This window comes from Zonotrichia leucophrys, chromosome 1, assembly GCF_028769735.1.
Source record: "Zonotrichia leucophrys gambelii isolate GWCS_2022_RI chromosome 1, RI_Zleu_2.0, whole genome shotgun sequence".
Classification (NCBI taxonomy): domain Eukaryota; kingdom Metazoa; phylum Chordata; class Aves; order Passeriformes; family Passerellidae; genus Zonotrichia; species Zonotrichia leucophrys.
The window spans coordinates 111927037-111937972 of record NC_088169.1 but is presented as its reverse complement, the minus strand read 5'-3'; positions in this window follow the sequence as shown (position 1 = coordinate 111937972).

Genomic DNA, 10936 nt, shown 5'->3' with positions numbered 1-10936 from the left:
AAAGGAGAGTGCTTGGAAACCTGCCTCTTTGCAAAGCAAACGCTCCAGCTAGCCAGAAGCAGTGGTGTCCTGTCTGACCCTTGGTAGGCGGTGCATCTCACTGCAGAGAAGGTTAATGCATCCAGCATTTCTGCTCTCTGGATCCCAGAGCACATATGCTTGGAGCCCAAACCCTTCCCCAGACCTCCCAGGTTTCCATGAGCCTGCAACTGTGCTTCCTGCTACTGGTTGGTGTGGATGTATGAAAGGAACAAATGTTGGCTGTTATTTAGCACTTCAGTCAGGTCCTGCTGCAGCCAGGAAGCGCCATGGCCTGTAATGGAGAACATATGGGATCTCACACAAACACCCTCACTCTCTCTGTCCTGTTTCCCTGCCTGTAAAATGGAAATAATAATTCAGTACCTCAAAGAAGGGCAGCGAGCCTTGCTTAACAAATTGGTTTGTGTAACGCTCACAGACTTTCGTGCAGGAGGGGTGGCAGGAGAGTGTTGTGTTTTAATGGCAGGAGCATTGCCAGTCTGTCTTCTTCCCTTGCTCCCAGTGGGAAGGAGATGCTGGGTGGCATGGAGCATTGCCAGTCTGTTCTTCCCATGCTCCTAGTGGGAAGGAGATGTTTGGATGGCAGGCACTGGAGCACAGTGGCCCCTGACCACACAGGGACCTCTGGGGCCCTGCTGTACCAGATGGGGACATTGCAGCAGGGTGACCCATCTGTGTCCATCTGCACAGTGGCTACCCCAGAGCCCTTGTGGTGACACTACGTGGGGAAAGATCAGTCCCACCCAGGGAGGTGTTGGATGGTTTCTCTATCCCTGTAGCCATCTGTGTGTGCTTCTCAGTGGTTGTGAGGAAAAGGGATCCCTCCCATGCAGCCGTCCTTGCACATGCGTGCTCTACATCAAATGCTTGCTCCAAGAGACATGAGTAGCATGGAAAAAAGGCATCTTGGAAGATAGGAATATTTCCACAGATAGTAACATAAAGTGAAAGCCAGGAATCTCTGTTTATTTTTTCCTCTTGCTCCTCCTTATTTTTTTTATGTGAGAGTTTTTATTTTGCTGAATTTATCTTTATCTTAGAGCTGGTCTTAAAAATTACTTTCCTTTTCCACACTGACCTTTCTGAGGCAGACAAAAGGAACATCCTTTAGAGAAGAGGGCTGGTTAAGCCAGAAACCCGATCTGCCTTATCTTCCTCCTCAGCCAGGCCACTGTGTCTTCATTCCCTCCATCCTTCACTGTTGGTGTTGATTTCTAGAGAAGGAGAAGGAGATGGGCTCCTTTCTGCTTCCTGGTTGACAGGCTCTAACACACATACAGAGTCCCTCCCTGTGTTGGTTGATGTTTTCTTGGTCTCTTTACTCCTGCTGAGCCCAACACACTGATGAGCTAAGCCTGAGGTTCAAGACACTTCAGGAATGAAAGTCTGGGCCCCTGGAACACAGGAAGTCATCTCCAGTCTTTAGTGGTTGAAAGAAGCCAACCCTAGCGTCCAAATCCACCTGAAATGCAGGGTGGCTGAGCTGGACTGTGGCCAGTGGTGTGTGCATTTGGTCAGAGACTGTGTCTTCCCCCATTTCAGCATGGCCTGAAAAGCTGCAAGTGTGAGAACCATGCAAAGAAATTTCCATAAAATCCCAGCTACTGCTGCTACCTGGCCAGGGAAAATAAATGTCTGGGAGAGCTTCTGGGGCCAAGAGAGCAAAAGAGGGTCCCTGGCATCCCCTGAGGGGTCAGCACTGTGGCTGAATTCATCCTGCAATCCTGTGCTGTAGCTGGTGAGAATCTGTCAAAGCTGAGGTGCGCTGAGCAAACCAGCTCACCAGTAAATGAAGTGGCATTTTGCCAGAGAAATTTTTGCTCAGCAGAAACCGTGTGGCTGCATCTGATACAGACTCTGTAAATGGCCATTAGACTGTTGCAGATGAGAGTGATATAATTGAATTTAAGGAAAAGGTTTAGGAGGGGGTAAAGTTTTTTTTTTGCATAGTTTCCCAGAATTAATTTTTTTCCCTCCTTTCAGTTGGTAGCTGAAAATGTCAGTAGGATGTAGTTAATACCTGGAGACAAAAATAAGAACTAAGGGACAGCAAATGAGAAGGGAAACTAGAGATGTCCATCTTCACTAGAGCTGGGCGTATGTAGCAATAAACGTTCACAAAATGTGCTTGTGAATAAAACATGCAGCCTGTCTTCCTTAGCGATTGTGACCCATTTTATTCCCAAACACTCTGCTGGAAAAGAATTTTCTACCCACAAAGATGCTCACGAAAGCAAGCTATCTTTTGGAGTAATGTGAATAAATATAATTGAATTCTCAGGCTGGTGTTTATTCTCAGAGCCAGGCTGAAGAGCCCTATCAGTTGCATAATAGGCTCGTGGAACAATCCGGCGTGATTGCAAATCACTCGCGATGAGCAGGGGATGCCACCTAACCAGAGGCGACTTAGGATGAATTACATGACCAATGGCACAACATAAATGCTGAGTGAGGAGCAGGATATTTTCAGCAGAAGGGTCTCAGCTCAGCCATATGTTAAAATGCCTTCACACAAAGCACTTGTCACAGCCACTGGAGGAGCGAGCCCGCCCGTGAGCAGCCAGGCTGCCGGCTGATAACGCGGGGACAGATAGCGGCGCTGCGTTTGTCACAGGATTTATCTGCAGTGAGCAACTTGATCAGCTTTAATCATATGTGACAGCAATGTGAGGTCTGAAGTTGTGGTCAATCAGTTTGAATTAGTCCCTCCATCAATGTCACTGAACCGAAGATCAGGGCAAGTTGGTGTTGTTTTCTCACTTAGCCCATCGCCAGCAGGAATGGCTCTCCCTGCCTGCAGGTGATCCCACCTTTCCTGCATGGCCTACATTTCTGCTATCAGGGGTGGAGATGGAAATGAGCTATTGGTTCACACAGAGTTTGTTCACCCCTGGCTATTGCAAAGTTCCCTTCAGTGGGTTTTTCACTTTTTTTCCATGCGTAGCAGCAAGTTGTATTTCCATACACCCAAAATGCCTGGGCTTTCCCAGCATCTCCCAGATGGCTATTACACATTAAACTATAATTGCACTGTCAGGGAGTTTTCCTTTCTGATGGTCTGCCAATGCGTTCCTTTTCAAAAAATTATATCTATTGAGGTTAGCAGCTCGGGCAGGAAACAATGCAGACAAATGCAGGCTGCCCCATCTTCGGGCCAATTAATCTGAACCAGATATCCAGTGAGAGGGTGACGGCGGAAATGCTGAATGAGAACTGTGGGGAGCACAGGGCAATTTAGCTGGGCTGTAAACTTGCAATTGAGCTGCTTGGCAGCATCACTCAGTGATTATGGGCTCTGGAGAGGGCACAGGAGGACTCTGCTGCAGTGGGCAAGCGGGGATGGGGTTTACGGGCAGCAACTACAACGCTGTTGTCCTTCAGGCATGCCAAGGCCAGCTCTGTATTGACAAACTGCTGAGCATTTCTGGAGGGAAGGCCAGCAAAGTGCTGGGCTGGAGGAGCATTCCAGTGGGAATAACCTGTTGGCAAAGTGCAGGAGAGGAGCCTGCACTGCTCAGACCCAGGAAGCAGTTTGCTGTGCAGACAGCAGCAGCTGAAGGTGCTTGGTGATGCAGAGAGCACCTGCATGAGAAATCATTGGAATATTAAGAATACCTCTCTTAAGGCAGAAACACTTCTAGGAAGCTGGGCTGGCTGGGGCAGTGGGAACTGCAGCAGAGCCCATGGGTAGGGAAGCTGTGAGCAGTTCATTCCTCTGCTCTGGAAACTCAGCGCTCTGTAGTGACTGGCAATTCCTGGCAACCCCATGGCAGGACAATAAATTAAGAAAACACAGTCTAACTTAAAACATGGCAAAGCAAAGAGGCAAAGCCATGTATTTCATTTTCTTTATTCCATCTATGAGGATTTAAGACCTTCTGGCTTAGAAAGAAATGAAAAATGTTCTGAATGTTTCATTTTGACAATACTGAAATGAAATCTTTTGGCTGCCTGTAGAGTTGCTTGGTCATCCCTCTCCCCCTTTTTCTTTATTTCCTTTTGTTTCTTTTTTTTTTTTTTTTTTTTAAATATCAACCTATCTAGGCTGTGACAAGCCCATGAAGATTTTGGTGCCATCAGCTTTGCATTTGTGTCAGAAAAAGCATTGCCAGTTGTATTCAAGTGCAGAGTCAAGTGATCAAGGAGATGTCATGGGATGGGGGCATGAATTTCTTCAAGGAGCACCATGAAGTCTGTGATCAGGCTCATAGTAATGAATGCTAACCAAATGAGGAGGAATGTGCATAGGAAAAGTTTGATAGAGAGGTCTGAGAGAAGGAGACTACCCTGAAATAATAATTGCCTTTTCAATACAGGCTGATTTGGGAAAAAAAGAAAAAAAAAAAAGAGAGTTTTTACTCATTCTCTCTCCCTCTATCCTCCTCTCCCCTGTTTGATTTGTAGTATAATACAAATAGCACAATATCTATAAACCCTCTCTCAGTAGTGCCATTCCTGACCCTACATGAGGAAAAAAAACCTCAAAGTAACAGAAAGCCTTAGGCAAAGACGTTCAGGAATGGATAGCATGTGATACTTTGTATAGATTTTAGTCCTTCTAGATGAGTTATATGAAAATGAATTGCATGCAGCAGAGGGGTCAGCAAAAGCTGTTGTTAAAAGCTACTCTCTTTCAAGATACACATAAAACCCCCCATACAGATTCCCTTTGTGAAACAGAGGAGCTGCTATCCAAATTGCCAACGGTGCACACAGAGGGTCAGGAGAGGTGTGACCAGAGGACAGAGTGACTGAGAGCAAGCACAGGAGGCCACTGCAGAGCAGGGAGGGAGCTGCATCACTTTGGGCAGAAAAGCCACAAAAGTGTCACAGAAGCAGATAAAGGAGGATGTAAGCAAACATCAAAGAAGGGCTTGCAGCACTGCTTTAGAGAGTTTTAGGAGAAGCAATCCTGAAAGAGTGACTGGGAAATCTCTCTTTTGTTTCCTTCTGTGTTTAGGGAAAACAGGCTTTGCCACTGCAGGCATCCACAGCTCTGCCAAGGAGAGAGGGAAGTGCCCTGCTGCAGGACAGGCAGGCTGTGAGGACACAGCACCAGGCCTGGGGGCTGCTGAGGGGCAGCCAGGGCACTGGTTTTCTCTCCAGTCCCCTGTTCCCCAGTTGCTCAAAATGCTTGTCTTTCAAGCAGTGGTGATTATCCCAGCCTGGGTCTGTGCAGGAAGGAGGCTTTCTCTGGAAAAGAAATGTGGTTCGACCAATTAGGGAGAAAGTAGTGATGTTCTTAGCAGATTTTTGGCCAAAACCTCAGAGAATGGAAGGCTGAAATTAGGCAGGGAAGTAACCTCTGCAATGAAGATCTCTCTCAGCTTATGTCTTTAAAGTTGACTTTTTCTTGAGTACATTTTGATTGCTTTAAAGTCATGTACTGTGCATGCACTGTACTTTTTTCTGTGGCTAAGCTCTCAAAGTGAGCATCTGAACAAGGCTTTGCAGTCTGCATGAGTGGCTGATTTCCCTGCACAGTGACAAGTCTGGTTAAATGTATCATGAGCTGAGCAGAATGCAGACAGAGCCCCAGCCAGACCCAAGGCTGGAGAGGGGCAGAAGACCCTGCACTGCAGCTCCTTGGTGGAGTTCCAGGGATGGGGCAGCCGCAACTTCTCTGGGTGGCCTGTTCTAGTCCTTCACCACCCTCACAGTAAAGAATTTCTTTCTAATATCTAATATAAACCTGCCTTTTTCAGTTTGAATCAATTTCCCCTTGTCCTGTCACTACATGCTCTTGTACAAAGTTCCTCTACATCTTTCTTGTGGGGTCCCTTTAGTTATTGGAAGGAAGGATGTGAGGTGGACAAGAGATACAAAAGCCAAAGCTCTGGGTGATGGTGAAATATCAGGGATATCCTTGGGCAAACAGACAGGATGTCCATGGCAACTTCTGGTATGCAGCAGTGCTTCAGAAACATGCAGACTAAAATTCCTACTTTCCCTATGTGTTCCTTTAAAATAGATAATCAACAAAATTAAAACAAGCCTTCCCTTCCTTGCAAACCAGAGATGAAATGTTGGTTGCAGCTCCCCACAGACAGCAGCTTTGTGCAGGGGGCCATCACCAGCCCCTGGGCAAGGGGGACGAGGGTTTCAACCCCCACAAAGGGATTTTTTGGGTATGACAAGGGGGAGACTGTCACAATCTCTTGGACTGTATGCAGAGGGGTGTGGGGAGGGAAGGTGGGTGCCCTCAGTGGCATTTTTCCCAATTTCACATTTTTCCTGCCCAATAAGTCAGCAGAGAAATCCCTACTAGGGCCAGTCTTTCTGGATCTCTCGACTGCTTCCCTTCCACAGCCCCCTGCATGCTCCTTCCCCCACGGGCAGGGTGCAGCATCCTCAGAGGGTGAGCAGCACTTCAGGCCCTGTGGGAGGTCAGCCTGGGGGCCTCTGTGCGTGCTGCTGTCTCTGGCTGCAGGACAGAGAGGGTAACAGGAGCTGCGGTGCTGTGTCTGTCATCCCCCGGGATGGGAAGCTGAGCCTGAACCAAAGGGGCCATTTAGCATTGTGAATTATTGAGTGCTTTTCTATGTGGAGGAGCTGAGTGAGTCAGCTGAGGTCGGGCAACCTGTGCTCCATTTTTAGAAACAGGGGCTGACCAGGGACAAAAAAACCACCCCTGCAGCCCACCAGAGCTGCTCTGTGCGGGCTGGAGCCCCTTGCAGCCAGGTGGGGGTGATGGGGGGTGGATGGGAGGGGATGCTGGGGGTCTCACTGGTGGCAAAGGGGGAAGGGATGCACTCTCCCTCCAGGGATGGAGACTGGGCAGTGAGCTGTGAGCACACTGCTGGTGCTTAATATTTATTAACGACTTGGAAAAGTGGGGGAAGCAGTGAAGCAGCAAGTTTTGCAGATGGCATGGAATAATTTAGGATAGGGAAGGCTGTGCAGGCACCCAGTGGGACTTAGACAAGGTAAGGGGCAGGTGACCCTCGCTGCTGACACACACGGTGGGGAAGGCTGCCCTGATGGCACTGCCACCTCTGTGGGTTCTCAATCACCCACAGCTGCCTGGGTGATGCTGGGGGGAGGCTGGGTGTCACCACACACAGCTCGCTGGGAACATCTGCTCAGTCTGCAGCAGCTGGCTCAGGAGAGAACAAAATGGCTGGCTATATAAAGAACAGCATTAAAAAAAAAAAAAGAAAAAAAGACAGGAAAAAAAAAAAGCCATGCTGAAAATACCACCCTTCTGCTGTCTAGGCAGAGCAGGTGAATTATGGACTGGAGACATTCTCTTGTTGCATGAGTAACAGATGAAGGATGTGGAGCAAAATCGAGCAGAGAAAGTGATGGATGTAGAGAGGCTGAAAATAGTGACTGTCTTGTTCCCACCTGTATCAGGAGGTGAAGTGTTTGAAAAACAAAGACAAATCAGTTTATCGCCCTAAATGAGCCACAATCAAAGACACACCCATGGACACTGATGGCCAAAATGGCTAATGTGGGCAAAAGGATGGATTCTTTTCAGCTGTGTAGCTACACCTGGGGGATGAGAGTGCAGGACACACCAAGAGACCAGCATGATTCAGGGTAGGGCTGTCCATTAGGTGAATCACAAACATTCCTGTTTTGTGCTGGGGTTAGGATTTTGGCAGGGCAGGTTGACTGGGCTGTAGCTCCAGAGGGCTGCCCTGGAGGCTTCCTGCAGCTCTTCCCTGAGGCAGGGCAGTGGTCACAGTGCAAATGTGATGCTGAGCTGGGAGGGAAGCTGAGGGGTCCCCCCAGCAGGGTGAAACCATCAGCAAGCATGTGGGACCCTTCTGATTTCTTCCCAAAAGAGGACAGAGGTGCTGGGCTGTGCCACCCACAGCAGTGGGGGAAAGAGGCACAAGAGATTGGGGTTTACATTGAAATGTCTACTAATTCTTGTCTCCCCCCCTGTTCACTGGCACCCAGGACTGAGGTTTGGTTTTCCACCTGGTTTTCTGCACTAGGGGTGCAGAATCTCTTTGCCCTGTAGCTTTCACTGCTTAGTGCCATTGTCTGCAAGATAAACATAGCATACAAAAGTTGTGCCTTGGCACCTAGTGGGGTAAAAATACAAGTTGGAAATAGCTTGTCTCACAGACACACATATTCATACTGCTGGGAAGGAGCTGCTTCTCACCTAGGATCTTAAAGCAGTGGGGCTGTAAACAGCATTTGGTCTCTTGCACAGGTCGTCCTCACTCCTCCAGAGCAAGGCAGGGGGGAGTCATCTCTCATCATGGACACTCGTGGCACCACTCAGTAAAATTCTTCCAGGGTGGTTAGTTAAATCACTCAAGCAAGAGAAGCCTCTGCCTCTGATACAGTTAGGAAATGTGACCTAGTTAAGCCCAGACGTTTTTGAGCGCGATGAAATGGAAGCGACTCGCGCTCGCTGAAAATTGACACCAGAAATAGAGTGTTTGCTGCCTGCCTGGCCCACACCGTGTTTGGTGGGTCCTGCACGGGGCAGGACCCTGCCACAGCAGCCCTGTCCCAGCCCTGTCCTTCCCTGCACTGTCACTGTCCCACCAGGCACCAGAGACTCCCGCAGCCCCGGCCGTTCCCCCTCCGCGCCTCGCTCTCCTCCATGAAATCCAATTAAAGGGTGAAATGAATTTTGGAGTGACTGCTACAGGCTGTGCATGTCTGTGCATGGAGGAGGGGGTGGGAAAGGCCTGTCTGCTGGTGCTGGAGCAGCAGAGAACCGGCTCTGGTCTCGTTTTCAGCCCAGCCCCAGTGAAAAGCTGCTGCCGCAGCTGCAAGGGAACTATAAACGTACCATGCAATAACGTTATCGCTTTGATGGATGCTGGAGAGGCTTTGAATGCCTTTTCTTTTTTTTTTTCTTTTACAGTGTGGCCTTGTACCTTGCAGTTTCCCTTGCTGTAATGTGCCGGTTTCTTTTGTAACTCAAATCCTGCCCCCTCATCTCTTTTAATCGGCATAATACCTTCGTTTGCTGCCCCTTTCCTGGAGGAAAAGAGAAATGCTCTACTATTTGGGGGGAAAAAAGCCTTTGTCCTGTCCTCTTGCTGTGCCCAGAGCAAGTTTGTCTCTCTAACACAGATTAGCACAGAGGTGTCCAGAAAGGAGCACCAATGCAGGCTGTCCAAGTGCCTAGAGCTCTTCTCTTGAAGAGGAACTGGCCTCATGGGAGCTGCAGGCTCCTTGGGAGGGAAAACAAACTTCTTGGTGCTGAAGTCATTGGTTTTGGCATTTGCTTTCTCAGAAACAGTTTCCTTTTTGACAGAGCTACGCTTGGGGCAGTCCACTCAAATGCGCTGCCGATGTCTTGGACCCTCCAAGGGGCTGACACAAGAGCTTTAGGAGTGCACCACAGTGATGTGACCTCAATTTGCCATTTTAGGAGAGTTCTGCAAATGGCTGGACAGGCTGATGCAATGGGTCCTTTCCCAGAAGGTTCCCCTCCATCCTCCCTCACTTCTCAGCAGCTTTCCTCCATCCCTCCCTCCCATGTGCACCCTCAGGCTGTGGAGCTCGCTCCTGCCAATTCGGACAGAGGCCAAGAGCACAGAGGGGATTGCAAAGCAATCAGGTTCAGAGGAGAAAACTCCCTGAAGGCTGTGAACATTGCAGGCACAGCCTCTGGCTCGGGGAGTTGCTGTGCTGTGGAGTGCCAGAGGCTGGGAGGGTCCTCTGGGGAAAGTCACACTCCACGCCTGTTGTGGCTTTTCTGCCCTTTTTCCTTGGACATCTGCTCCTGGCCACTGCTGCAGTGCACCAAGTTGGATGCCCACCAGTCTGGTGAAGGGTGGTCCTTATTACACCCTGCACTTCTGTAGTTCTCTGATTTTGTTTGTCCTCCTCATTCCATCTCTCTGGCTGTTTCCCTGATAGGAAGACTTCTTCTCTTTCCCACTTGGCTCATCTTAGTAGACAATTTGTCTCAACGCTCAGGCCTTGCTTGGCTTCAGCTGTGGGTGACTCATTCCCTGAGCCTTGCCTCAGTCCCACCTCTTGGCTGTCTCTGGGACATCTGCTGTGCAGTGCATCATTCAAACACAGCCTGCCTGCCCACACAGCTCTGTGCCCTCACACAGCCCCTTGACAGCAGAAATTTGCCTTTCCTGGAGAGCTGAGGCCTGTCCAAGGGCACAGTGGGCTCTCCAGGGGATAACATCAACAACAAGGCATTCATGCAGTCCTCTCCTTCTATCCTCAGCCTAAAGATATAACTTTATTTCCCAACCAGCCTGTAGTCACAAGTGCAGGAGAGGGATGGAGCAGCACAAGCTCCCACTGTGCTCACCAGGCTGTCCCTGGGTACCCACCTAAAGGATATTTGAGCTCAGTGGGTGTAAAAAGCCAAGTGCAGCCAGAGATCTGCTTGAGTTGCTGCCCCATGGCTCCCTCCCTACTCCTGCAGCCATGTCCAGAACGTGCCTTGCTCAGCATGCTCTGCCTGCCTCTCTTTGCTCATTGCCTGCCCTGCTGCAGGGCAGCACAACTCTTGTGATGAATTCCCTTCTCATGGGAGAAGAGGGAGGAGGAGAGCTGTTTGCACAACCTGAGGCCCTGTGGAGAAGGGCTGCCTCATCCCTGTTTGTTTCACAAACTGGGCTCCCCAGAGACCCCAGGTCCTCAGGGGCACAGAGAGCTCATTGTAGAGGGATGCATTTGTGCCCAAAAAGATGGAGTAAGAGTATGATTCCTTCTAGTCTTACTCCCAGGATTGCTTCCATGTAGGGTTTAGGAGTAAGATGTTGCTGCTTGTCAAGGCTATAAAGTCTAACAAAAGTAGAAGGTTGAATTTTAGGACAGTATCATTTAGGCTAGACAAAATTTGATGAATGTGTTCTCTTTGTTCCCTCCTCTCGTAAAATGAATTCAGACCAGGCCAGTGCTTCCTTCTTGGTGAGAGATTTCTGAGGTTCTGACTCCATGGAAA